The following is a 24263-nucleotide window of genomic DNA, read 5'->3' on the forward strand; positions in this document are numbered from 1 at the left end:
GACGCAGACTTCCTCGTTATCAATATGTGCGGCATATCTTTCGTGTTATCGAAAGTAAATTCCCGCTTTACCTCTTCTTACGTGTCAAATGAAATGAATGCAATGAGGAATAGAATATTTGTTGACTGCGTCTCTTCTTGCTTCCATTCTTACCAACATATTTCTTCGTTCTCGTGGTAATCATGACATTCTATGTGTGTGCTGCAAAAGATTGCAAGTGGACAAATTCGACATCGAGGTGCAAAGCGTTATATTCAATTCGAATAAGCTTCCGGTGTATTTTTACTTCGTTTGTATTTTTAGATGATTATGAACGTTACGGAAAATTATCTCACATGCTTTATGTTGAATGAGAAACATTGAATGATCCGTTTTGCTTTCCCTACGTTGAAATGATATAATGTCGGCGTCAACAGCCTTCTTCCACGCCGGAAGCTGAAACTTGTATCATTCTGGATTAATGATAATTGAATGTCTCATATGTATACATAGCCCACAAGGCGACGTCAGAAACCATCAGGGGAGAACGCCGCATAAAAACCAAACGTGCGCGCGCGTCTCCACTCTGAAGAACCGTATCGGAGAATCACGGCAAGCATTTCGCTGAAGAGCTGCCTCGTCAGAGAGCCTAGAAATGGCAGCGTCGTAGCAAGTATTTGTCAACACTCTGATAGTGCATTTACTTCCGGGTGTAGGTCGGCGTTACCTCGCTAAATTCACTTGACATTCGTTTTCCACATCGAAAACTCGTACGATATAATCCACTGCAAGATGACACAATTAGAAGGTATATTTAATTTCTGGACTCCAAGAACGGCGTTCTTCACATAAGTAACACCTGTTTGTGTGTGCATTCGGGAGGACGACGGTGCAATCCCGCGCCCGGCCATCCTGATTTAGGTTTTCAATGATTTCCCTAAATCGCTTCAGGCAAATGCCGGGATGGTTCCTTAGGAAGGGCACGGCCGATTTCCTTCCCCATCCTTCCCTAATCCGAGCTTGTGCTCCGTCTCTAATGACATCGTTGTCGACGGGACGTTAAAACAGTAATCTCCACCTCCTCTGTTCGTGTGTTTAAGGTTGCGTTTTGAGGCTCAGGCAACATCGCAGTGACTATATTCCGCCTCTGGCCGCCAGTGTGTCGTTAGCTCAGAGGTTCTCTTGTGCGTTGCAGTGCTTGTGCTATAAGACATAGCAGTTCGAATCACGGTAGAAGCCGCTGACTACAACCTTTTATTTTCCATTTTAATTAATGGAGTTGCAAAGTGCTAGTAAAAATTTCTTATGCGAAATCTGAAGAATGCCTTTAAACATCAATCTTCGTCCGATTTCGACTTAGTAAATTAAGTTAATATCATGGATTTCTGCTTTGCAAATTCCAAGGTGCTTCACTATAAAATAGACCCTGAAAAGATTCAAACCGACTGTCAACGATATAAATTTGAGCTTTGTTCGTCATATACGTCTAACATGTCAGAAGGTTGTTTATGAAGTGCACATGTTCATTAATATAGTTCCCTTCTTCTAAATTTTTGCAATAGCATTTAACTGTAGACGTTTTCTAACACCGGCGTTAGCAATTCCTTTCCGTTCTCTGAAACCTTCAAAACGACAAATTTTTCTGGTTTAAATCTGATGACCTTAACTATCACTTCCGATCAACAATAAATACTTCATGAACCCATACATGGAACTCCAAATGTGCAGTGTTCCTGCACTGCTACAGAGCATGCATTGCAAGGTATTCACACAGTTTATCGCATAGACTTACCATAAGGAATGAAACAAGAACTGTAATACACTTTACACCACAGACGCTCACTCTGGCTTGACGAAAACATCCAAACATTGACCAAAAGTTGCACAAAAAATTGAGTTTGAAAGGAAAAGAAACGAGGTATGAAGTATTTATAAATTCATCGAATGTAGTGAGGTGGTTTAATTTCGTCCCAGTCTATAAAATTAATTTCGGGCCATACTCAGCTCTTGCCGATTAATGTAATATAATACCCGCCTACTAATCAGGGCGTCTGTCTCCGTTGCTTTTGAGCGTGAATGGGAATTGTAGAAATTTTCTGTGGAGCAACATTTAATAATAAAGCGTTTTAAATCATCAAAAGCGATGAGCGGTAGCAGGCGCTTTCGATAAAGAACGGGGGAGTGCAGCGCCGCTGCTGTCGCCACGGCCGCTGCCAGTAGCCAGCAAATGGATCCCGGAGCTTTGCCGCATACGGCGTCCAGAGGAGGACAGTCTGCAGGAAATCTGCCGCAAAATCGTTACTGGATAAAATTTTGATATCGGTGTGTCACAAAGCGAAATAGATTGAATCTGCGCTACCATTACATTCACGTCTTCAGCATTCAGACAGAAGAGGCTATAAAAATATTTTATGCCAGCTGCTCTCGATCCACTGACTTTATGAACAGAAACAACGCACGCTACCGCTAGACCACAGGCGTAATCAGCCTAGAGTTCCTCTATCATGGGACAAGTTTTCCTCCAGGAAGTGCCGCAGTCTACAGTGTTGCCAGATTGTGCAGATAACCGGACTTAGAGAATTAGCGAGTTGGCCAGTTTTTTTGTCCCATGTCGCGATCGGCGCGGACTTAGCCTCTGAAGCGGCCGGCCGCCGGTCAAGTTTTATGTCAAAGAGTGTACAAGACTGAACACTAGATCCAACAGTTTAAGTACATGATAAAGCACTAAAAAATGAAAATGTTGTGACAGACCTAAGATACGAGAAACAAAGTAATCTAAGCATCTTGAAAGTATTACTGAAAGAAAGAAAAACTCAGAAGATACTGTTGGCGATAAAAGTGTAGAAAACAGTTGAGAAACTTTCTGTGGAAACTATGTTACGTAAATGTAATTTATCCAACAGCTCAATAAAGACATGATCGCAGCAAGGATTATACAGGGCAGAGAGTAGATAAAGAGGACATGTGAAGATTATCAGGAGGACAAATGTGAACCAAAGAGTGAAGCCTACCGAGACATGAAGAAATCGTACAACAAAATGATAAGTGAGGAAACAGCCATCAGTTACCAGTATATATCTGTAAACTCTTCAAATGTCTCCAAAAAACATTGTCGCAATTGAATACAAACAAAAAAATGGTCAAAAGTATCAGTGCAACAGCAGTAAATAACCCACATGAAGTATGAAATACGCTGCATTCAGTAAGCAATACATACCAGCTCAAACAACAAAACATTCAAATAGCAGCCAACATGAAAATTTCCACCAAGATTACAGACTGTATATTCCAGACATCTACAAACGAATGAGAAGTCACAAATATAATCAAATCATTGAAAAATAAAAAGCACTGGGGTTGGCTGGTCAAGAACATTGGTAAAATGAAGGCTTTCACGACCGGGTGACATGGCTGTTGATATACTTTCCGGGATGTGAGGTCGTGGTCCAAGAACTTTTCTGCTCCTTACGTTTCCCGGAAAGTATATCAACAGCAACATTGGTAAATATTGTATATTTCTAAATATCTAGCAATACCTCTTCGATCTGTTTTAAATCAAATACTGGAGGTAGTGATATACCCAAATTCTCATGACAGATCTGTTATCATTATATCTGCACTACCTATAATTGTAGAAACAGACCCAAATGATTAAATTATAAGTTCTGTATAGAAAAGAAGTGTAACAAAAATTGCTTGCCGATATGGTGAAACCAAAAATGATTTACAACATGTGTGATCAGTGCACAGGTCATAGTTTATTCTTTGAGCTCTCCAAAGCTTTTGAACACGTATGTCACAAACTTCTATTAGAAAAACTACAACAGTATAGCATAAGATGAAAAGCAATAAATATTATAAAATCATTTATTAAGTAGAAATAAAATGTAACATCAACAAAAGATTCGAAAACGTGCATTTTACTTTCAAAGAGATTAAATAGGGCGTGCCGCAAGATTCAGTCAGAAAGTCGTGATGTGTGCTTATGACGCATCTCTAATAGTACCTAGTAAATTAGGAAAACATTTAGAAATGAGGATGTGTGTGAAAATATACTGGCGTTCTACGGATCGGAGCGTGGAATGTCAGATCCCTTAATCGGACAGGTATATTAGAAAATTTAAAAAGGGAAATATATAGGTTAAAGTTAGATATAGTGGGAATTAGCGAAGTTTGGTGGCAGGAGGAACAACACTTTTGGTCAGGTGAATACAGGGTTATAAATACAAAATCAAATAGGGGTAATGCACGAGTAGGTTTAATAATGAATAAAAAAATAGGAGTTCTGGTAAGCTACTACAAACAACATAGAGAACCCATTATTGTGGCCAAGAGAGAGACGAAGCCCACTCCTACGACAGTAGTGCGAGTCTATATGCAAACTAGCTCTGCAGATGACGAAGAAATTTAAGAACTGTATGATGAGATAAAAGAAACTGTTTAGATAGTAAAGGGAAACGAAAATTTAATAGTCATGGGTGACTGGAATTCGATAGTAGGAAACGGAAGAGAAGGAAACGTAGTAGGTGAATATGGATTGGGGATAAAAAATGAAAGAGGAACCCACCTGGTGAAATTTTGCACAGAGCACAACATAATCATAGCTAACACTTGGTTCAAGAATCATAAAAAGAGGTTGTATACATGGAAGAAACTGCAAAAAGGTGGAAATTTGAGGAGATGGGACCTCGATAAACTGAAAGAACCAGAGGTTGTAGAGAGCTTCAGGGAGAGCATTAGGGAACGATTGACAAGAATGTGGGAAAGAAATATAGTTGAAGAAGAATAATGGGTAGCTTTGAGAGACGAAATAGTGAAGGAAGCAGAGGATCAAGTAGATAAAAAGACGAGGGCTAGTAGAAATCCTTGGGTAACAGAAGATATATTGAATTTAACTGATGAAAGGAGGAAATAAGAAAGTGCAGTAAATGAAGCAGGCAAAAATGAATTCAAACGTCTCAAAAATGAGATCAACAGGAAGTGCAAAATGGCTAAGCAGGTATGGCTAGAGGACAAATGTAAGGATGTAGAGGTTTATCTCACTAAGGGTAAGATAGATACTGCCTACAGGAAAATTAAAGAGACTTTTGGGGAAAACAGAACCACTTGTATGAATATCTAGAGCTCAGATGGAAACCTAGTTCTAAACAAAGAAGGGAAAGCAGAAAGGTAGAAGGAGTATATAGAGGGACTATACAAGGGCGATGCACTTGAGGCCAATGTCATAGAAAGGGAAGAGGATGTAGATGAAGATGAAATGGGAGAAATGATACTGCGTGAAAAGTTCGATAGAGCACTGCAAGACCTAAGTCGAAACAAGGCCCCGGGAGTAGACAACATTCCATTAGAACTACTGACAGTCTTGGGAGAGCCAGTCCTGACAAAACTCTACCATCTGGCGAGCAAAATGTATGAGAGAGGCGAAATACCCTCAGACTTCAAGAAGGATATAATATTTCCAATCCCAAAAAAAGCAGGCGTTGACAGATGTGAAAATTACAAAAAAAATGTCTCTAGCACTATGGGACTTAACATCTGAGGTCATCAGTCCCCTAGAACTTCGAACTACTTAAACCTTACTAACATAAGGACATCACACACATTCAAGCCCGAGGCAGGATTCGAACCTGCGACCGTAGAAGTCTCGAGGTTCCGGACTAAAGCGCCTAGAGCCGCACGGCCACCGCGGCTCGCTGAAAATTACCAAACTATCAGTTTAATAAGTCACAGCTGCAAAATACTAACACGAATTCTTTACAGACGAATGGAAAAACTGGTAGAAGCTGACCTCGGGAAAGATCAGTTTGGATTCCGTAAAAATATGGGAACACGTGAGGCAATACTGACCCTATGATTTATCTTAGGAGCTAGATTAAGAAAAGGCAAACCTACGTTTCTAGCATTTGTAGACTTCGAGAAAGCTTTTGACAATGTTGACTGGAATACTCTCTCTCAAATTCTGAAGGTGGCAGGGGTAAAATACAGGGAGCGAAAGGCATTTACAATTTGTACAGAATCCATATGGCAGTTGTAAGAGTCGAGGGGCATGAAAAGGAATCAGTGGTTGGGAAGGGAGTGAGACAGGGTTGTATCCTCTCCCCGATGTTATTCAATCTGTATATTGAGCAAGTAGTAAAGGAAACAAATGAAAAATAGGAGTAGGTATTAAAATCCATGGAGAAGAAATAAAAACTTTAAGGTTCGCCGATGACATTGTAATTCTGTCAGAGACAGCAAAGGACTTCGAAGAGCAGTTGAACGGAATGGACAGTATCTTGAAAGGAGGATATAAGATGTACATCAACAGAAGCAATGGGAGGATAATGGAATGTAGTCGAATTAAGTCGGGTGATGCTGAGGGAATTAGATTAGGAAATGAGACACTTAAAGTAGTAAAGGAGTTTTGCTATTTGGGGAGCAAAATTACTGATGATGGTCGAAGTAGAGAGGATATAAAATGTAGACTGGCAATGACAAGGAAAGCGTTTCTGAAGAAAAGAAGTTTGTTAACATCGAGTATAGATTTAAGTGTCAGGAAGTCGTTTCTGAAAGTGTTTGTATGGAGTGTAGCCACGTATGGTAGTGAAACATGGACGATAAATAGTTTGCAAGAAGAGAATAGAAGCTTTCGAAATGTGGTGCTACAGAAGAATGCTGAAGATTAGATGGGTAGATAACATAATTAATGGGGAGGTATTGAACAGGATTGGGGAGAAGAGGAGTTTGTGGCACAACTTGACTAGAAAAGGGATCGTTTGGTGGGACATGTTCTGAGGCATCAAGGGATCACCAATTTAGTATTGGACGGCAGCGTGGAGGGTAAAAATCGTAGAGGGAGACCGAGAGATGAATACACTAAGCAGATTCAGAAGAATGTAGGCTGCAGTACGTACTGAGAGATGAAGAAGCTTGCACAGGATTGAGTAGCATGGAGAGCTGTATCAAACCAGTCTCAGGACTGAAGACCACAACAACAACAACGTTTAAATAACAGAGCGGGAAAAGGCAATTTTCCCCTCCCAGAATGAGATTTTCACTCTGCAGTGGAATGTGCGCTGATATGATACTTCCTGGCAGATTAAAACTGTGTGCCCGACCGAGACTCGAACTCCTGAGCTCGAGTCTTGGTTGGGAACACAGTTTTAATCTGCCAGGAAGTTTCAATTTTCCCCTTGTTCTTGTTATATACCATTTTGGACTGAATACTCTATTTCATTTATTCCTTGATTATTCAATGCATGGAGCTGATACAGTGGAGGTTGTTTCAGATGTTGGTGGCAGGCACACATCGTTAGGTATGGGTGAGTCAGACAGATCCTTCAGTCCCTGCTTAGCAAATAATATCTAATTATGAGTGCAGCACTCTTCCGAATTGTACAGCGTAAGTTGGAGGATAATGTTGAGATTCCACAGACACATGATATGTGTAACGTGAACAAGAGCTTTGTTGACTGCAGAATTTCTACGAACTGATCTGTCTCACATCTTATTCCATTATCGTTGCACTATAGTATTGGGGGAAAGGGACGGACTGGAGCACTTCAACGTCATGTTCTAGTTACCCTTACCTAGAGGGCGGCTATAATTAATCTTTTGCTACATAACTCAGTGTAGATGGAAAAATATTGATCATGAGGGCATGGATTTATTTATTTTTCATAAATACAGCCTATTACCTGATAAGTAGGACATACAAACCACTTTTTCTTGGATAGTAATAAATTTGTATATAAACTTGAAAGTTATCTCTTAAATAATAAAAATAATATAACTGTGAAAGTTATCTAAATAAATAATAAAATATTGACTGAAGTACTCTGTTTCTGATTGCAAGCTGGCGCTATGATAATAAATGAACTGTCGTAACGAAACTTGTACTGTCGTAATGTGAAAGACAGCCTGCACTGTAAAAGCAATTAATTGTCGTAACGAAAAGGGAAGTCTTTCATACTGTAAAAGTTAGCAAGAATTTTGAACAGTATAAACTGCCTGAATAATTAACTTGGCCATGAAACCTACAGTAATTGGCTTTGCAAAATTTGATCACAAGAACTGTCTCTGAATAATATAAGTTAGCCGTAATTGAATTAAAAAATTATAATCTTTTCTCCTTACCTCTATTCTGCGCAAATCTGGATAACGTGTTGGAGTACAACTGTATCTTGGCGCCACTATGTTAAAGCTGCAAATTACTTTATCTACAAATAGACACTCGAGAGGTGCAATGAGTTCTCTGTTAATTGCAAATAGAACTGTTTATCGAACATACTTGGTTGGATGATCCATTATGAATAAGTGCAAATGGAAGGATGGTAAGAAAATGAAATTTGGGTATAAATGACGACAGCAAGGTTTTTTCGTACGTCAGGAAAAGGTGTTCATGGCTGATTTTAAATTTTATGAACTTCTCAACATCCAAACAATACACTTTCCTATCTCTCAAATCTAACAACTTTTGGTACAATAAAAAAGTCAGTTCGATGGCGCAGCAACAGTGAAAAAGAGTAACGTCATTATTTTATTTACCTGACATTCCATTTGATTTATTCCTTTACAAATCAGTTTCATAATCATGTCGATTGAACCAAATGATAAATTGAGACATTAAATTTGAATCATAATATTGCCATAGCTTCCACACTTGCCTAACTCTAATAACACAGCTGAACTTCGACTCCGTCTCTACCAAAGCTCCCTGGCGCAGCTCAGCGATACTAGCTTAACTTCTGCGATACAGCTTACAACATCGGTGCTCGCTCACAATCGATTCAGATAACAAAAATTCGGATACCAAATTTATACATGACACCAATCAAACTATTTATTTATGAGACTTAATTGTTTTAATACTGCCACTTTTTTTACTACTACCAGCTAAGATAAAACCTTTAACCAGTTACACAATTGCTAATACTACTATAAGCGTCAAAATCTGTTCTTTGTTTGTTCATTTATTTTGGTGGATTTAACCTGTAGATGGTCAGTTTCGGCTACAAAATCCGCTCTCATATCACCCCAGTCAGCCGTCCGCTGTGGACGAGTTGTTCTAGGCGATTCAGTCTGGAACCGCGCTGCTGCTACGGTCGCAAGTTCGTATCCTGCCTCGGGCATGGATATGTGTGATGTCCTTAGGTTAGTTAGGTTTAAGTAGTTCTAAGTCTAGGGTACTGATGACTTCAGATGTTAAGTCCCATGGTGCTCAGAGCCATATGAACCACCCCAGTCAACAGCCATTGTCTGCTGATTCCTTGGGCTTCGGGCAGCACGTCTGTAGCGTTTCCACTACAACAAGAAATTCCACCAGACACTATTGCGTATTCAAGTCCACGCTTGTATGATCACTTGCACCGACACAATGTAAATTCTTGAGCAATTATTTTATTCGCTAGTCGGGATGGCAGCAAGCTCACGCGTGGTTGAATTCCTCGTGAAGTTTTGCTTTGCCTGCTTGGATACTGCGGCTGCTTTAACGACCAAAACGTGCCACATCTACTCGCTCCTTAATGCGACTTTGGGATCCAACAGCCCTAATGCCTTACAACCATTTCCCGCCATATCCAACAATTTGTGTACTAATGTGCCCACACTGCTGCAGGCGCAGTTATCATTCATTCATCTGTCTTCTAGGTTTGTATAGATATGTAACGTACAGGCCATGGCCAGTCAGATAATGTATCAATCCACTCGACGGGTTAAGGAATCTCATTTTTAGTCTCTCCCTGATGTTAGGGAGAAAGTTGTATATTCTCCTGTCTGTACCTGAAGTGTCCATTTCGTTTTTCTACAGTTGTAACATGCGATGTTTCATTAATTGTTTCGTACTGACCTCAGTTCCAAGTATCCTCCGTACTTCCATTTGATTGCCTTTCTTTAACCAGTAAAAGGCTCCTCTTTTCCTAATTTACAAGTCCAGTGCAGTAGGCGTCTGTTTATCTTAGTGGCACTCCACTTTGAACTCTTCTCACTATTTAGGCTGGCTTAACTAGCTCCGATTTATGAACCAAAACCCTTGCGCCATATCCTACGCCTGATGCCGATATCGATTGGCAGTATGCTCTGATTGTTTTCGAGAGAAGCCGAAATTACCTGTTTGCAATGGGGGTATAATTTTGTTCATCACGTTTGTACCTTTAGCTCCTGCTTCTTCTACATGATATGCAAAGCTAGGCCGTTCGTCCAGAAATACCCCTAGATATTTCGTTACTGCGCTTCTCCTACTCGTCACGTCACTGAATCTTATTTTAGGGTTTCTCTCTAGGTTTCCTTTCAGCAGGAGGTTTGTTGTTTTGTCGGGTGCTAGTGACTATTTCACTCTTTGACACCAGCTTTCAAGTTCATGCGGCGCCGCATTACGTTTCTCCTCTATAATTCTTCTGGAGTTACCGTTTACAGCGAACAGCACGTCGTCTACAAATGCTACCAGTCCGATTACGTTTTCACTTCATGTTCTTCTCTAGTATGAGCTCCAGTGCTACATCCCAAAACTCTGCACCACACACTGATAGTTGCAAACTGCTTTTTGTTATTGTCTTCGTTATGTTCTTTTCTGATCGTGTTAAAGATGCATGTCGCCCGTTTCAAGAATCTCTCAGGCAATAATACAGCGCTTCTGGACACTCCGACTCCTTAAGTCGACTAAAGAGAGGTGGCCACCATAGGTTATCGAAAGCGCCAGTTATATCGGTCATCATCGCTAGAGCATAAATACAATGAGTATCTACCGCTAGCGAAATCGCCTGATTAATTGTGTTTCCAGTTGACTTGCCTCTTCTAAACCCACATGGTAACCTTGTAATATCTTGCATAACAGTTTTCAAATATCTTCCCGAGAACGTTCAAAAGACAAATTGGGTGTCATCGGATCCTTGTCTTGCCGTTTACTAATTATTGCCACTTTAGCATCCTTCCACGATGCAGGGACCGTTCCACGCAAGAGACACTCGTTGTACAGTTTGCGCAAGTAACTTCCTAATTGGTCACATAGGGTTTGTAGTACTTCGGCAGGGATTCAACCCAGTCTTGGAGATTCATTTCTTTTTCAGTCTTAAAGTTATTTGTCTGATTTCGTCACAAGTTTATTGCTTCTAAAGCCGTCCCATAACATTTTTCGTAACCTACGCTGATCTTATGTCTCACCTTCTCCTCCGTCGCCAGGAAGCACTGATTCCATTAGGAGAGCAGCTGACTGTTCCCAACTTCCTATATGGCTGTTGGTGATCATGCTTTCTCACAGATTATTTTATATGGTATACCTCAGAGATCGATTTCTTAGTCTCCACGAATTGCTTCCACGTTCTATTTATGTTTTCCATAATTCTTCTTTAAAACGTCGTTTAACATATCTGTATCTATGCAACCTTCAGATTCTTTCTTCTTGGGTCATGCTGTTCTGGTATAGCTTCCTGATTTTTCTTATTTCACTTGTTAATTTCTGTAGCACCTCGGTCCACATGAAAGTTACTTGTTTAGAATAGTTTCTCCTGAAAGGTACCGATGCCTCCATTGCTACATGTATAACCACTGTCAGTCCTTGTCCTTTAACGTTATTACCCAGTGGTGGATTTCCCAGACACTGAAACACCCTTCTTAGTTTTTCCCAGTTAGCGCCGTTGATGTTGTATTTGCTCTTACGCCCATGTTTTCTGCCGCGTGTTGGATTTCCCTTCCAATGATGCTGTAGTGTATGATACCGTAATCTCTCGACGTCATTCCACTCTCAGTCTTCAGTCTTTCACTGTTACAGCCTCGTTAAACACCATTATAGCCCCTGTATGACTAGCTGGGCAGTTATTGGCATACAAGGGTTCTTTCCCGCCTTAATATACGGTTCTTGGAGGCCCATAACTTAACTGCAATTCTTCTGCCACTCTTCTAGTCTCATGGGATACGCTGGCACTTCTCATGAAATTAAGCTGTCATTTTTTTATCTCTATTGGGGATAGGGAAGGGAAGCGTAAATCGGCTGGGATGATAGCAAAATCCTTAAGGGGGGGCCACTGAAACTCACGGGAGTACTTCTTTTTTAGGCTAAGATCAGTGTCCAATCATCCAACATTGATTGAAATTAAGCATAACGACAAGCTAAGACAGGCAGCTACTATAGATGTTAAAATATCACCAGATTTTCACAACAGTACAGTGAAAAATAATGTAGATGAGCTTCTAGTTTGTTCAGAAGATTTAGAAACTGAGAATGGAATAGATGCACTATGCCTGTCTGAATATCATATAGTCACACGTATGGAAATGGTAAATGTAGGTGGATATAAGCTTTCAGTACATGTAAGTAGACACACTATGGAGAAAGGAAGAGTTGCTGTGTACGTTAAAATCTGTCATAGTGTGAAAAATTTGGAAACCAAAAAATTTTTATCTAGATCAACATATAGAAGCATGTGCTTGTGAGCGTAAAGTAAATAATGATACTTTTAAAACTGTAGCCGTGTATAGGTCCCCATTGGGAAATTTTTAGCTATTTTTGAAAAACTTGGATTCTTTGTTCTGCTACCTGTTAGACAGAGGGAAGCAAATTATTGTCTGTGGGGATTTCAGTGTAGATTTTCTGAAAGAGTCCAATAGAAAGCTTGACCTTGAAGTATTACTGGATTCTTTCAGATTGACGTCAGTTATTGATTTTCCTACTTAGGTGGTACAGGAAAGCAGCACACTTATAGACAGTGTTTTTATAGACCAAGATAAATTTAATCAAATAAAAACTTTTCCTGTTAAGAACGGCCTATCATGATGCACAGATAGTTCCACACAGTAATGCAAAACCGTACTCCAAAATAGTGTGTTCAATTAACAATATAACAACTGAAAATTTTAGGGAAAGCTTGCAACTGTTAGACTGGGATGAGGTGTACGGAGAACATGATACTAATTTAAAATTTAACTTTTTTTCACGATACTTTGTGAGCATATTTGAAAACAGTTTCCTTAAGAAAACAGTGCAGTCGAAAAACCATGGCTTACTAAAGAGATAAAAATACCTTGTAAACAGATAAGGGAAATGTATCTTATAGTTAGGAGGAGTAGTGATCCAGAAACTGTGAAACATTACCAAAACTACTGCACTGTGTTAAGTAAAGTTATTAAAAAGTCCAGAAGAACGTGCATGTCTGAGATTACTACATCTGAAAACAAAATTAAAACATTTTGGAATATTGTTAACAGGGAAACGGCAACCGAAAGCACAGGAAGACTGTGTTTCCATCAAACTCAGTGAAAAGTTTTTTAACAAGAGGTTAGTAGGAGAAAACATTCTTAATAATCATTCTTTAAGTCTTGTAGAGAAAACAGGATCCAGCTATTGATTAGAAAATGCAAGTCAGTACATGGAAGAGGCGAGACTTATGCAGTTTGATAAAATTGAAATTCAGTTCACCTCTACTACTGAAATTAGGAAAATAATAAATTCACTCAAAAGTAAATCTCACATGGAATTTACGGCATTTCCAACAGAGTACTAAAAGCTTGTTCCCAACAGTAACTAGGATTCTCAGCCACATATGTAGTAGCTCACTGAAACAGGGCATTTTTTCCAGATAGATCGAAATATGGTATTGTTAAACCAATGTATAAAAAGGGGATAGGTCTGGTATTAACAACTACCGCCCATTCTCACTTCTGACAGCTTTATCGAAAATTCTTGAAAGAGTAATGTGTAAAAGACAAGCATCACATATTTGTATAAATGAAGTACTAACAAAATGTCAATTTTTTTCAGAAGAGCTTTCCAACAGATAATGCTATATATGCTTTCACTGACCAAATATTAAATGCTCAGAATAACCGAACATCACCCATTGGGATTTTTTGTATTCTCTCAAAGGCTTTTGAGTGTGTGAATCGTGAAATTCTTCTAGATAAGCTTAAGTATTGTTGTACAAGTGGGACAGTGCACAAATTGTTTAATTCATACTTAACTGGAAGAATGCAGAAGGTTGAAATTAATAGTACAGATAGTCTGCCAAAACTAGCAGAGTCCTCGGACTGGGGAGGTATCAAGAATGGTGTGCCACAGGGTTCACTCTTGGGTCCCTTATTGTTCTTGATATATATTAACGACTTGCCATTCTATATTCATGAAGATGCAAAGCTAGTTCTTCTTTCTGATGGTACAAGTATAGTAATCACACTCAAAAAGCAAGAGGAAATTGGAAATAATGTCTTTCAGACAATTATTAAGTTGTTCTCTGAAAATAAACTCTCACTAAATTTTGAGAAAACTCAGTTTATACAATTCTGTACAGTAAATGGCACAACATCATTGATAAATGTAGGCTATGAACAAAATACTCAAAATTTCTGGGTGTGTGCACTGATGAGAAATTGAACTAGAAGAAACACATCGATGATCTGCTGAAATGGTTAACTTCAGCTACTTATGCTATTAGGGATTTTGCAAATTTTGGTAGTCAATATATCAGTAAATTATCCTACTATGTCTATTTTCATTCACGGCTTTCATATGGCATCATATTTTGGGGCAATTCGTCATTAAGAGAGAAAGTATTCATTGCGCAAAAGTGTGTAATCAGAATAATAGCTGGAGCCCGCGCAACTCGGAACTCGGGATATTCACAGTATCTTCGCAATACATATATTCACTTATGAAATTTGTTATTAACAACCCATCACAGTTCAAAAATAACAGCAAAGTGCAGAGCTACGACACTAGAAGAAAGGATGATCTTCACTATTCTGGGTTACATCGAAATTTGGCACAGAAAGGGATGAATTATGCTATCACAAAAAATCTTTGGTCATTTGCCAAATAGTATTAAAAGTCTGACAGAGAGCCAACCAGTATTTAAAAACAAATTAAAAGAATTTCTGTATGACAACTCCTTCTAATCAATAGATGAATTTTCAGATATGAAGATGTAACTGTAAAAAAAAAAGTTAAATTGTCTTGTATAGAGAAAACTTACGTTAAAGTCACACATTCTACATCATTATGAAATGTTGTATTCATGATCTAGGGAACAGTTATTAATGTATGTACGAATGTATGTATGGATGTACATACGACAATCTTCCCTCCTTGCCTGTAATCCCGTGTTATACGTCCATGAGTCATCACAATGTGATTGCACAACGGATCTAAGGAGAATGATTAATTTCTTCTGAAAGGAACATGTTTCAGTAACTTCTCCAGTTCTCCACTTCTGTTGGCAGACTGCTAACTTTTAGGTGGATTCTACCGACGAAATGAGGTACAGGAAAGTAATATACATTCCTTCTGGATGCATAGTCCTTGCCAGGTGTCTCAACGCTGTAGTAAGCGTCATCGGCTCTTCCAGCTTAGTGAATTGCACAACGTTCTCTATGCTTTCATAAATCCATCGCGGATCTGTTCCGGTCTGTGTTTTATTGTTTGTCTGTGTTATTGGAGCAGGTGTTGGTTTTCTGCACGAACTTGCTCTGAGTCTCGTATTGTTTTTGTTGCGAATTCACATCTTGCATCGGCGTGTCTCTTTTACTTACCTTATGGTACCCAACTTTATAGGAATGATGTTCAGACTGTGCATTGAAGGATTTGCGTTGTTAATAGTGTTAGTATCACCACTTGCCGTTAGGCGGCGGTACTGGTACGGCGACGTAGGGTTGAAACACAAGCATCAGTGTGTATTACAGCTACAAACAGTCAGCATCGGTCTGGACAAGGCGAGCAGGGCTTAACTCGTAAATCCGTTTTATAAAAACAACAGGAGACGTCTTCCATCCGAACAGGTGTTAAAGAAGGTGATTCGGAAGCTCGAATTAAATGGCGATTTGGGAGAAGCCGACGCCATTGGTCCACAAAATGTTGAAGAATTACAGTAACTGTTGCTATGGCTGAGAATGACAAACACAATGACGATCTTCAAGCAGCGTACGAGCTGTATCACGCCAGCTGGGCATCCCATGTTCCACCGCTCGAAAAGTGCTGCAAACAATGGTGAAATGGTAACCGCCCAATCTCCAATGTGGCTCCAGGCTGTCGCGGATCCATATGGTCATCTCAGTGAGCAACGTTGGTAGCCTGGAACGTAAACATAGTATGAAATTAACAAATGTTTCCCTCTCATGTGGAAATTAAAATGTATTTCTTACTGTGGTTTATTCGGAATTTCTCTTCCGCATATCCATACGAAAGTTTCCACAAAGTTTCATTGTCCTACGACTACCCAGTACTTTTGTTTTTACGCAATTCTGCCAGGTGATAAAAAGCCATGAGGCAATCCAAAGTTATAAAGAGCCCAAGTGTCTTAAGACACTAAGGTTATATGACTCCACAAATTTACTCAGTCGCCCTAAGAGTCGAGAGGTTCTCAGTTCGAAACTTATCATTTTAACTTTCACTTTTCATCTGATTTAAGTGAAATTTTGCAGTGGAAACACCTACATACATCTAAGTGCACCACAGCTTTCATATCCAACCAACAACCCAGTAACTGCAAGACTCTGGGTTCAAGTCCCGCCATACTAAATGTCTTCAAATTCCAACCCATTTAACTGAAATTTTGCGATGGAAATGGCGCAAAGCACTTCAATACAATCCTCGCTCTCACAGCCCACCAGTAGTCCAAAGCTTTGCAGTCAGATTCTGGATTCAACACCAGATCATTTACGACTTTCTTAAAATTCACCTTTTTTTCAACACAGTGAATGTTTAAACATTTCACACAAGATGGCACTTATACTAATTTAAAATGCCATTGGAGCCCGAAGGCATAAAGCTGAAGTTCCACCATGTTCAATTTTCTTAAATTTCAAGCGATTTAACTGAAATTTTGCAGTGGAAATAGTGCGGTACCTACACAGTCCTAAGTACAACTGTGCACCCGGCCAAGATTCTCCACTACCCTGCAAACTCCCACCTTACCCAAGACCTCACCGCCCCCTCGCCAAAACTGCGACCTCGCACAGCTGACAGGCAGACGGTAGGATATTAGAGAGAGTCGAGCGCACACAGAGGCTTACCAACAATCGATCTTCCGGCGAACCATATGCGTCAGGAAGAGAAGAAGTTGGAAGTAACACTGGTACTCAAAGTAGCTCTGCCACACACCGTAAGGCAGCTGTAGATGCAGATGTAAATTACCCCTCAATTTAATTAAACACGAACGGTGTAGGCTATATAGGATTCATTCACTTCGCTACCCGCCACTGTACAGAGTGATTCCGTGAATATGTTACAAACTTTGAGGATAAGGGATATAGGTACAAGTATCAGTTTTAGGTAAGAGACTCTTGTCCTGAAACTATCGAATCCGGAGGTATAAACGAAAATCTATTCAAGTCTCAGATTAGTCTCGCGCAGCCCCCAAACTGTTGACCCAAACTTAAGTCTACTATACAGTAATAATGAATTCTATTTCCCTGTACAAGTGTCACAAGCTTCTACATTTACCAAAGTTGTGTCCGCCCCATTAGCTGAATGGTCGGCGCGTTGGAATGCCACGCACGGGGGACCGGGTTCGATTCCTGGTAGGGTGGTAGTTTTTTCTCCCCTCAGGGACTGGGTGTTGTGCTGTCCTGATCATCATTTCATCCCCATTATCGACGCGCATGTCGCCCAATGTGGCGTCGCACTCACAAGACTTGCACAAGACTCCCGGGCACTGATCATTTCCATTTTATAAAAAAGATTGGTTCAAAATGTGAGTCCCCCCAACGTCAGTGGAGGCAGGGTATTGTCGCATAAAGTCCTGTCGTATGCTTTCTAACATCCCCAGTGTCGTCTGAACACTGCCGCCGACAGCATTAAATGGTTCAAATGGCTCTGAGCACTATGGGACAACCGAGCGAGGTGGCGCAGTGGTTAGCACACTGGACTCGCATTCGGGAGGACGACGGTTCAATCCCGTCTCCGGCCATCCTGATTTAGGTTTTCCGTGATTTCCCTAAATCGCTTCAGGCAAATGCCGGGATGGTTCCTTTGAAAGGGCACGGCCGACTTCCTTTCCCATCCTTCCCTCACCCGAGCTTGCGCTCCGTCTCTAATGACCTCGTTGTCGACGGGACGTTAAACACTAATCTCCTCCTCCTCCTCCACTATGGGACTTAACTTCTGAAGTCATCAGTCCCCCAGAACTTAGAACTACTAAAACCTAACTAACCTAAGGACATCACATACATCCATGCCCGAGGCAGGATTCGAACCTGCGACCGTAGCGGTCGCGCGGTTCCAGACTGTAGCGTCTAGAACCGCTCGGCCACCCCGGCCGGCTGACAGCATTAATTCTTTCCAGAGGATTCAGTTCAGTCTCGACACACGTCTCGTTCAGAAGACTTTCCATTGACCCCACAATGAGAAATAAAGTGGAGTGAGACCAGGTGAACGTGCTGGCCGCCAAACAGGACCTCCTCAGCCTATACATTTTTCAGGGAATGTCTGATCCTGGTATTTACAAATCCTCAGTCTAAAGTGCGTTGGGGCTCCACCATATTGGAACCACATCCGTTGATGAATAACAAATGCTTTATGAACCATGGTAGTATGTTTCTGACAAACACTGAGTGACTTTTGCATTTAAGCGGGGATGAAGAAGAAACAGGGCTAGCACGTAATCACTGAATATGCTCGCCCACACATTGACTGATAATCTGTGTGGGTGGTTCTTCACATCTGTAGTATTGGTATTCTCATCAGTTCAGACATGACTGTTGCAACTTTTTAAATTCTGTGTCGTGAAACAGGCTTCATTCGTGAAAAGCACATATGCAGGAAAGTAAGGAACGATTGTAAGGCGTTGGAAGAGCCATTGGCTGAACACGACACAAGGCCCAAGTCAGCAGGAGTCAACGCATGTACTTTCTGTGTGGTGGACTGATGAGGTAAGGAATGAAGAGGCTCTGCACAGAATCAGAGAGGAAAGGAATATGTGGAAAACACTGACAAGGAGAAGGGACAGGATGATAGGACATCTGTAAAGACATCAGGAAAAGACTTCCATAGTACTAGAAGGTGCTGTAGAGGGCAAAAACTGCAGATGAAGACCTAGATTGGAATACATCTAGCAAATAATTCAGGACGTAAGTTGAAAGTGCTACTCTGAGATGAAGATGTTGGCACAGGAGAGGAGTTCGTGGCGGGTCGCATCAAACCAGTCAGAAGACTGATAACTTAAAATTAAAAAAAGCCATGTGGTTACACTTCATGTAATATGCGCCCCACAGTGCTCTGCAGAACGTTTATTTCAGTGTACCTAACCTAGTACTGATTGCAGGCCCGTAATGCACTCTAGCAAGCACTCCGTCTTCTAAGTAGGATGTCTATGTACTTCGTCGCCCTCCTCAGTCGCTGTACTGTGGACCAATTGCGCTCTTTCACATAATCGTCGGAGCTGTCCTGGAAACATACTTAGAGCCGGATGTCTTTTACGCGGATAGTTGGCCCTTTACAACATTTACACTTATCTATTGCTTCCATGTGCTCACCCATGCACGAGAAACATGACTGCAAGTTGTATCGCTGGCTACAGCTCCATTTAGTTACGGTTGGTCAACGTTAGTACTTCAGCTTGTAAACACAGACTGCAGTCTACTAAACTACAGACATTGTACTCCAGGGCTACTGATTTCCGTATGCAAAACGCCATCTGCACTGGACTAACTGAGCTACGATCATAATCTCTACGTGTAAGCACTCGTCGGGCCTGCCTACCCTACAATCTTAGCAACAATAATACCGTATAGTATTACACTGTCAGAGGTGTCAGAATGATCTGCGCTTGTGACTTTGGAGTCGGTTATTTCAGGACCAGGGACTCTTATTTCTGATTAATACGTTTACCGTCCTCCATCGTCCCTGAAAGTTTGTAACACCACGTATACTTTACCGCTTCCCAATCCAAAACATTTGCTTACGTCATATACAAATATATATGATGTAAGCAATGTTTTGGATTAGGAAGGGTAATTTTTTAAGAAAGTTGTTATTTTCTCAGACCTACTTCCTTTCGGCGGCTTTACATCAGCGGAGTCGTTCCAAATCTTGGTAGCAGTGCTAAAGGCTTCAACAGGTAGGGCCCTTAACGTGTCGGTGATATTCTTTTGAATGTTCTCCAGAGTCCAAAATAACGTCATCTTAAGACGTTTTTCAGTTTCTGTAAAAGAAAAAAGTTACAAGGACTCAGATCAGGTGAATAGAGGGGCTGTGGACCAACAGGAACGGCTTTTGAGGAAAAAAATTTCGTGACGGAAGTGGCAGAGTGACATGAGGAGTTGTCATGATGCGGTATGTCTGCAGTAGTCGGTCTTACTCGACTTACCATTTGCCTAAGCCTTTCAAGGACATCTCTGAAAAACACACGGTTGAAGGTTTGTCCTGGAGGAACAAATTCTTTCTGCGTGGTACCCATGCTGTAAAAAAGCAAATTAACATTGTTTTGGTCTTTGATTTGGTCATTCAAGCATTTTTTAGTCGACGAGATGTCTCAGTGTGCCAGTCCTCACTTTGCCGCTTTGTCACAGGATCATACTAAAAAGTCCAGTACGCGAGTGAAATATTAATGATCAAATGTTCAAATGTGCGTGAATTCCTAAGGGATCAAACTGCTGTGGCCATCGGTCCCTAGACTTACACACTACTTAAACTAACTTGTGCTGTGAACATCGCACACACACACACACACACACACACACACACACACACACCCATGGCCAATGGAGGACTCGAACCTCCGGCGGGAGGGGCCGTGCAATCCGTGACATGGCGCCTCAAACCGCGCGCCCAAACCGCGCGGCTTATTCGTGATCATTGGAAATCCTCTCAAGAACATCGACGTACACGTTTCTTCGATTGTTCTTCTACTCAGTTGTGAGGTTTTTCAACAGCAATTTGCCACAGGCCTTTCGCGTGTACAAATCTTCGATCAAAATGTATGTAAGTTGAAAGTGTTTAACAAGTCACCCATCATCCTTATTGTTAATCGTCGGTCTGATCTTACGATGGCATCCACACGTTAGACGGTTTCGTCTGTTCTTGAAGGTCTCCCTGAGCCAGGTTTATCTCCAACGTATTCTCGGCCTTCCAAAAACGATTTGTGCCAATGAAAATCTTGTGCTGTTGATAATGAATGTTCTCCATAGGCCTGTTTCAACTTTTCAAGGATTAGACTTGCGGATTCCCCAAAATTTATTATATGACGTTGCTCTAACTTCGACTGTTCCAATTTCGTAACATGCAACAGAAACACAACTTCATTGATGGCGCTCTCAAAAATCACAAGATGGCTGTATGGAGCTGCAACTCGGACTGAGCATCTGGAACGGATGAAAACACCTGTCCACACAAGTAGAACAACACGGTGTTGCCAGATAGCTCTCAGTGTTGTCAGTCTCATTACTTTTTCCACACCCCTCCAATAGTGCACGGCGCAACAATTTTTGAAACAAATGCAACATACCACACACGAAACACACCATTCACACACGAATTTCTATCATGATGTGACGTTACCACTCCATTACGTAGAGATCTGTCTGTGTAGTGAACTACCACTGTGACAAAAAGAAACCGTTAAAAGCATACAAATTCAGAACCACGTGAGATTGTCTATCACAGACCCATAGGCTTATGCCTCTAACATATTATTAACATTCACGGAGACAGACTACTGATCAAAATATGCAGATCAAATAGAGATTATTTAAACATAATTCTTACTTTAGGCAGTAAACACATCAAAAGCCAAAAAAAAAAAAAAAAAAAACAGCTACACTACACAAAAATTCGCAGTCGCGTGAGTATTCCCTTACTTTGTGATGCGAGAAAACAATTAGGATCTAATCCAACATGTGAAGGAAGTAGCGTATGGACAAGATTTAACTTTATTCAGAAACACAGTCGCGTGAGTACGTGCTGCATCCAGCCATCGCTCTCTAAGTGGTAGTGGCCACGGAGACTCACAGAGGCCAGGAATGTAAAGCGATGAACAAGCATGCGACGTATGTATCACGCACGATAGAGCTGTTAGCTTGCACTAGAATAGTCGCCCATAGTCTCAACAGCAATCACCTCTCAGGTACGTGCTCTATAGATTAAACATAATACCACTAGACAAGCGCAGCTGTAATAAGCAGCGAAACGTGGGGATGGTGGATGTGGAAGACTGAGTGTCAATAAAGAGTCAAATGTAGCACATTGAACTGTTTCCATACAATACTTAAAGGCCGTACAGAATGGTAATATGTCCAAATTCATCTTCCAAACCAACAGAGCTGTGCTAATGAAAGCATAATGTGCGACATAGTTACCTACATTGGGCTAGCCAATCCTGAATGCTACGCATATGAAGTGTGGCCAGCATCCTTCAATGACTGGTAGTTAGCTATTAAGCATCATCCTCATACAGTGGAACTGGGGATAAAACCCCGTTTCCCTTGTGGCGGAGGCTCGAAAGCTTGGAAAGCAAAGCGTGATCTGCAAGCTAAACGTGCTCAGTGGTTTTTCACATGTTTGTGAGTCTTCTGAAGGGTAAATATCTTTTAGATACTACATGTCAGAACAAAAACGCAATAACCACAGCAAGGAGCGCATTTAGTATCGAACTTACTCAAAGTCTTCTGGAAGCTGTCAAGTTGTTAACCTGAAAGCAGCATGTGCGCTGTCATCTCAATAGCATGTGACTATGAGGGCTTACGACAATGCTCAAATGCGGAAATTTGTTTTCTTGAAGAGATGAGGGCTGCTGTTCCATGCAGACACATTTCCGTTGGTGTTAAATGCGAAACGAGAACAGTGGCGCAGGAACTGCAGAACGTGTACATTCATTCAGTAACAAGCGAGTCCATGTTTTCCACTAAGACGATCCCCATATTCTAGTGGAATTTGCGTTAAACGGATTCGTTGGCTTGTACAAAAATAGAACTCACACAGCAATAAAAATAAGCGACACATTTGGTGCACATCAAACTCAGATTCATTACAATTGATGGATATCCTCTGTTCAGTGAATCAATACTGCACATAAAGCCGAGTTACAAAAAGAGCATGCAACACAAACAAACTCCTCATATACAGTTATCACAATGAAATATAACCAACACTCATTAAATAAAATTGGTTACAGTTGCATCGTTGTGCTCCCTTTTTTATTTTTTTATTATTTTTTATTTATTTTTTATTTTTTGAGTCATCAGTCATCTCACTGGTTTGATGCGAACCACCACGAATGTCTCTCCTGTGCCAACCTTTTTATCTCAGAGTAGCACTTGCAACCTATGTCTTCAATTATATGCTGGATGTATTCCAATCTTTGTCTTCCTCTACAGTTTTTGACGTCTACAGCTCCCTGTAGTACTATGGAAGCCAGTCCATGACGTTTTAACAGATGTTCTTTCATTCTGCTCTTTCTCCTTGTCAGTGTTTTGCACATATTCTTCCTTCTCCGATTCTGCGCAGAACCTCCTCATTCCTTACCTTATCAGCCTACCTAGTTGTCAACATTCGTCTGTAGCACTACATATCAAATGCATCGATTCTCTTCTGTTCCGATTTTTCGCACAGTTCATGTTTCACTACCATACACTGCTGTGCTCCAAACGTATATTCTCAGAAATTTCTTTCTCAAATTAAGGCCCATGTTTGATGCTAGTAGACTTCTCTTGGCCAGGAAAGCCTTTTTAGACAGTGCTCGACTACTTTTGATATCCTCCTTGCTTCGCCCGTCATTGGTTGTTTTACTGCCTATGTTGCAGAATTCCTTAACTTCATCTACTTCGTGGCCATCAATCCTGATACCGAGTTTCTCGCTGTTCTCATTTCCGCTATTTCTCATTACTTTCGTCTTTCTTAGATTTACTCTCAATCTATATTCTGTACTCATTAGACTGTCCATTCCATTCAGCAGATACACAGCTGTCGAGAGTGAATATGAGAGCCTTAAGTGCTAGCTGTAGTCACATTGTACACCACAAGTTATGTACATGTGAAGCATATCATTTATCCTATACACATTTTTCACATTATTCTATCATATCTCGTCCCTGATATGCAGTCACGCAGTGAAGTGGAAGAACAATATATGTTACAACTGTGATGATGAACCTTATGTACACACTTCCAGCAGGTCATGTGAACTTGGTTGGAGAATTATGTAGGCTACACTATTTCTGGAAAAGTGCATGCACCATTATTCGATAACATGTCATTCTTGAAACACTGAAATTACTGAAATATTCTCATTTGTAAGAACTGTACTCCCAATGCTTGCCACCACCATTGTTGACATATACCGACAGAAAAAATAGAACATGCTTTTAGAGGTCTCCAGTTCACTCAATAGTTA

The sequence above is a fragment of the Schistocerca nitens genome, chromosome 4 (assembly GCF_023898315.1).
Source record: "Schistocerca nitens isolate TAMUIC-IGC-003100 chromosome 4, iqSchNite1.1, whole genome shotgun sequence".
Taxonomy (NCBI): domain Eukaryota; kingdom Metazoa; phylum Arthropoda; class Insecta; order Orthoptera; family Acrididae; genus Schistocerca; species Schistocerca nitens.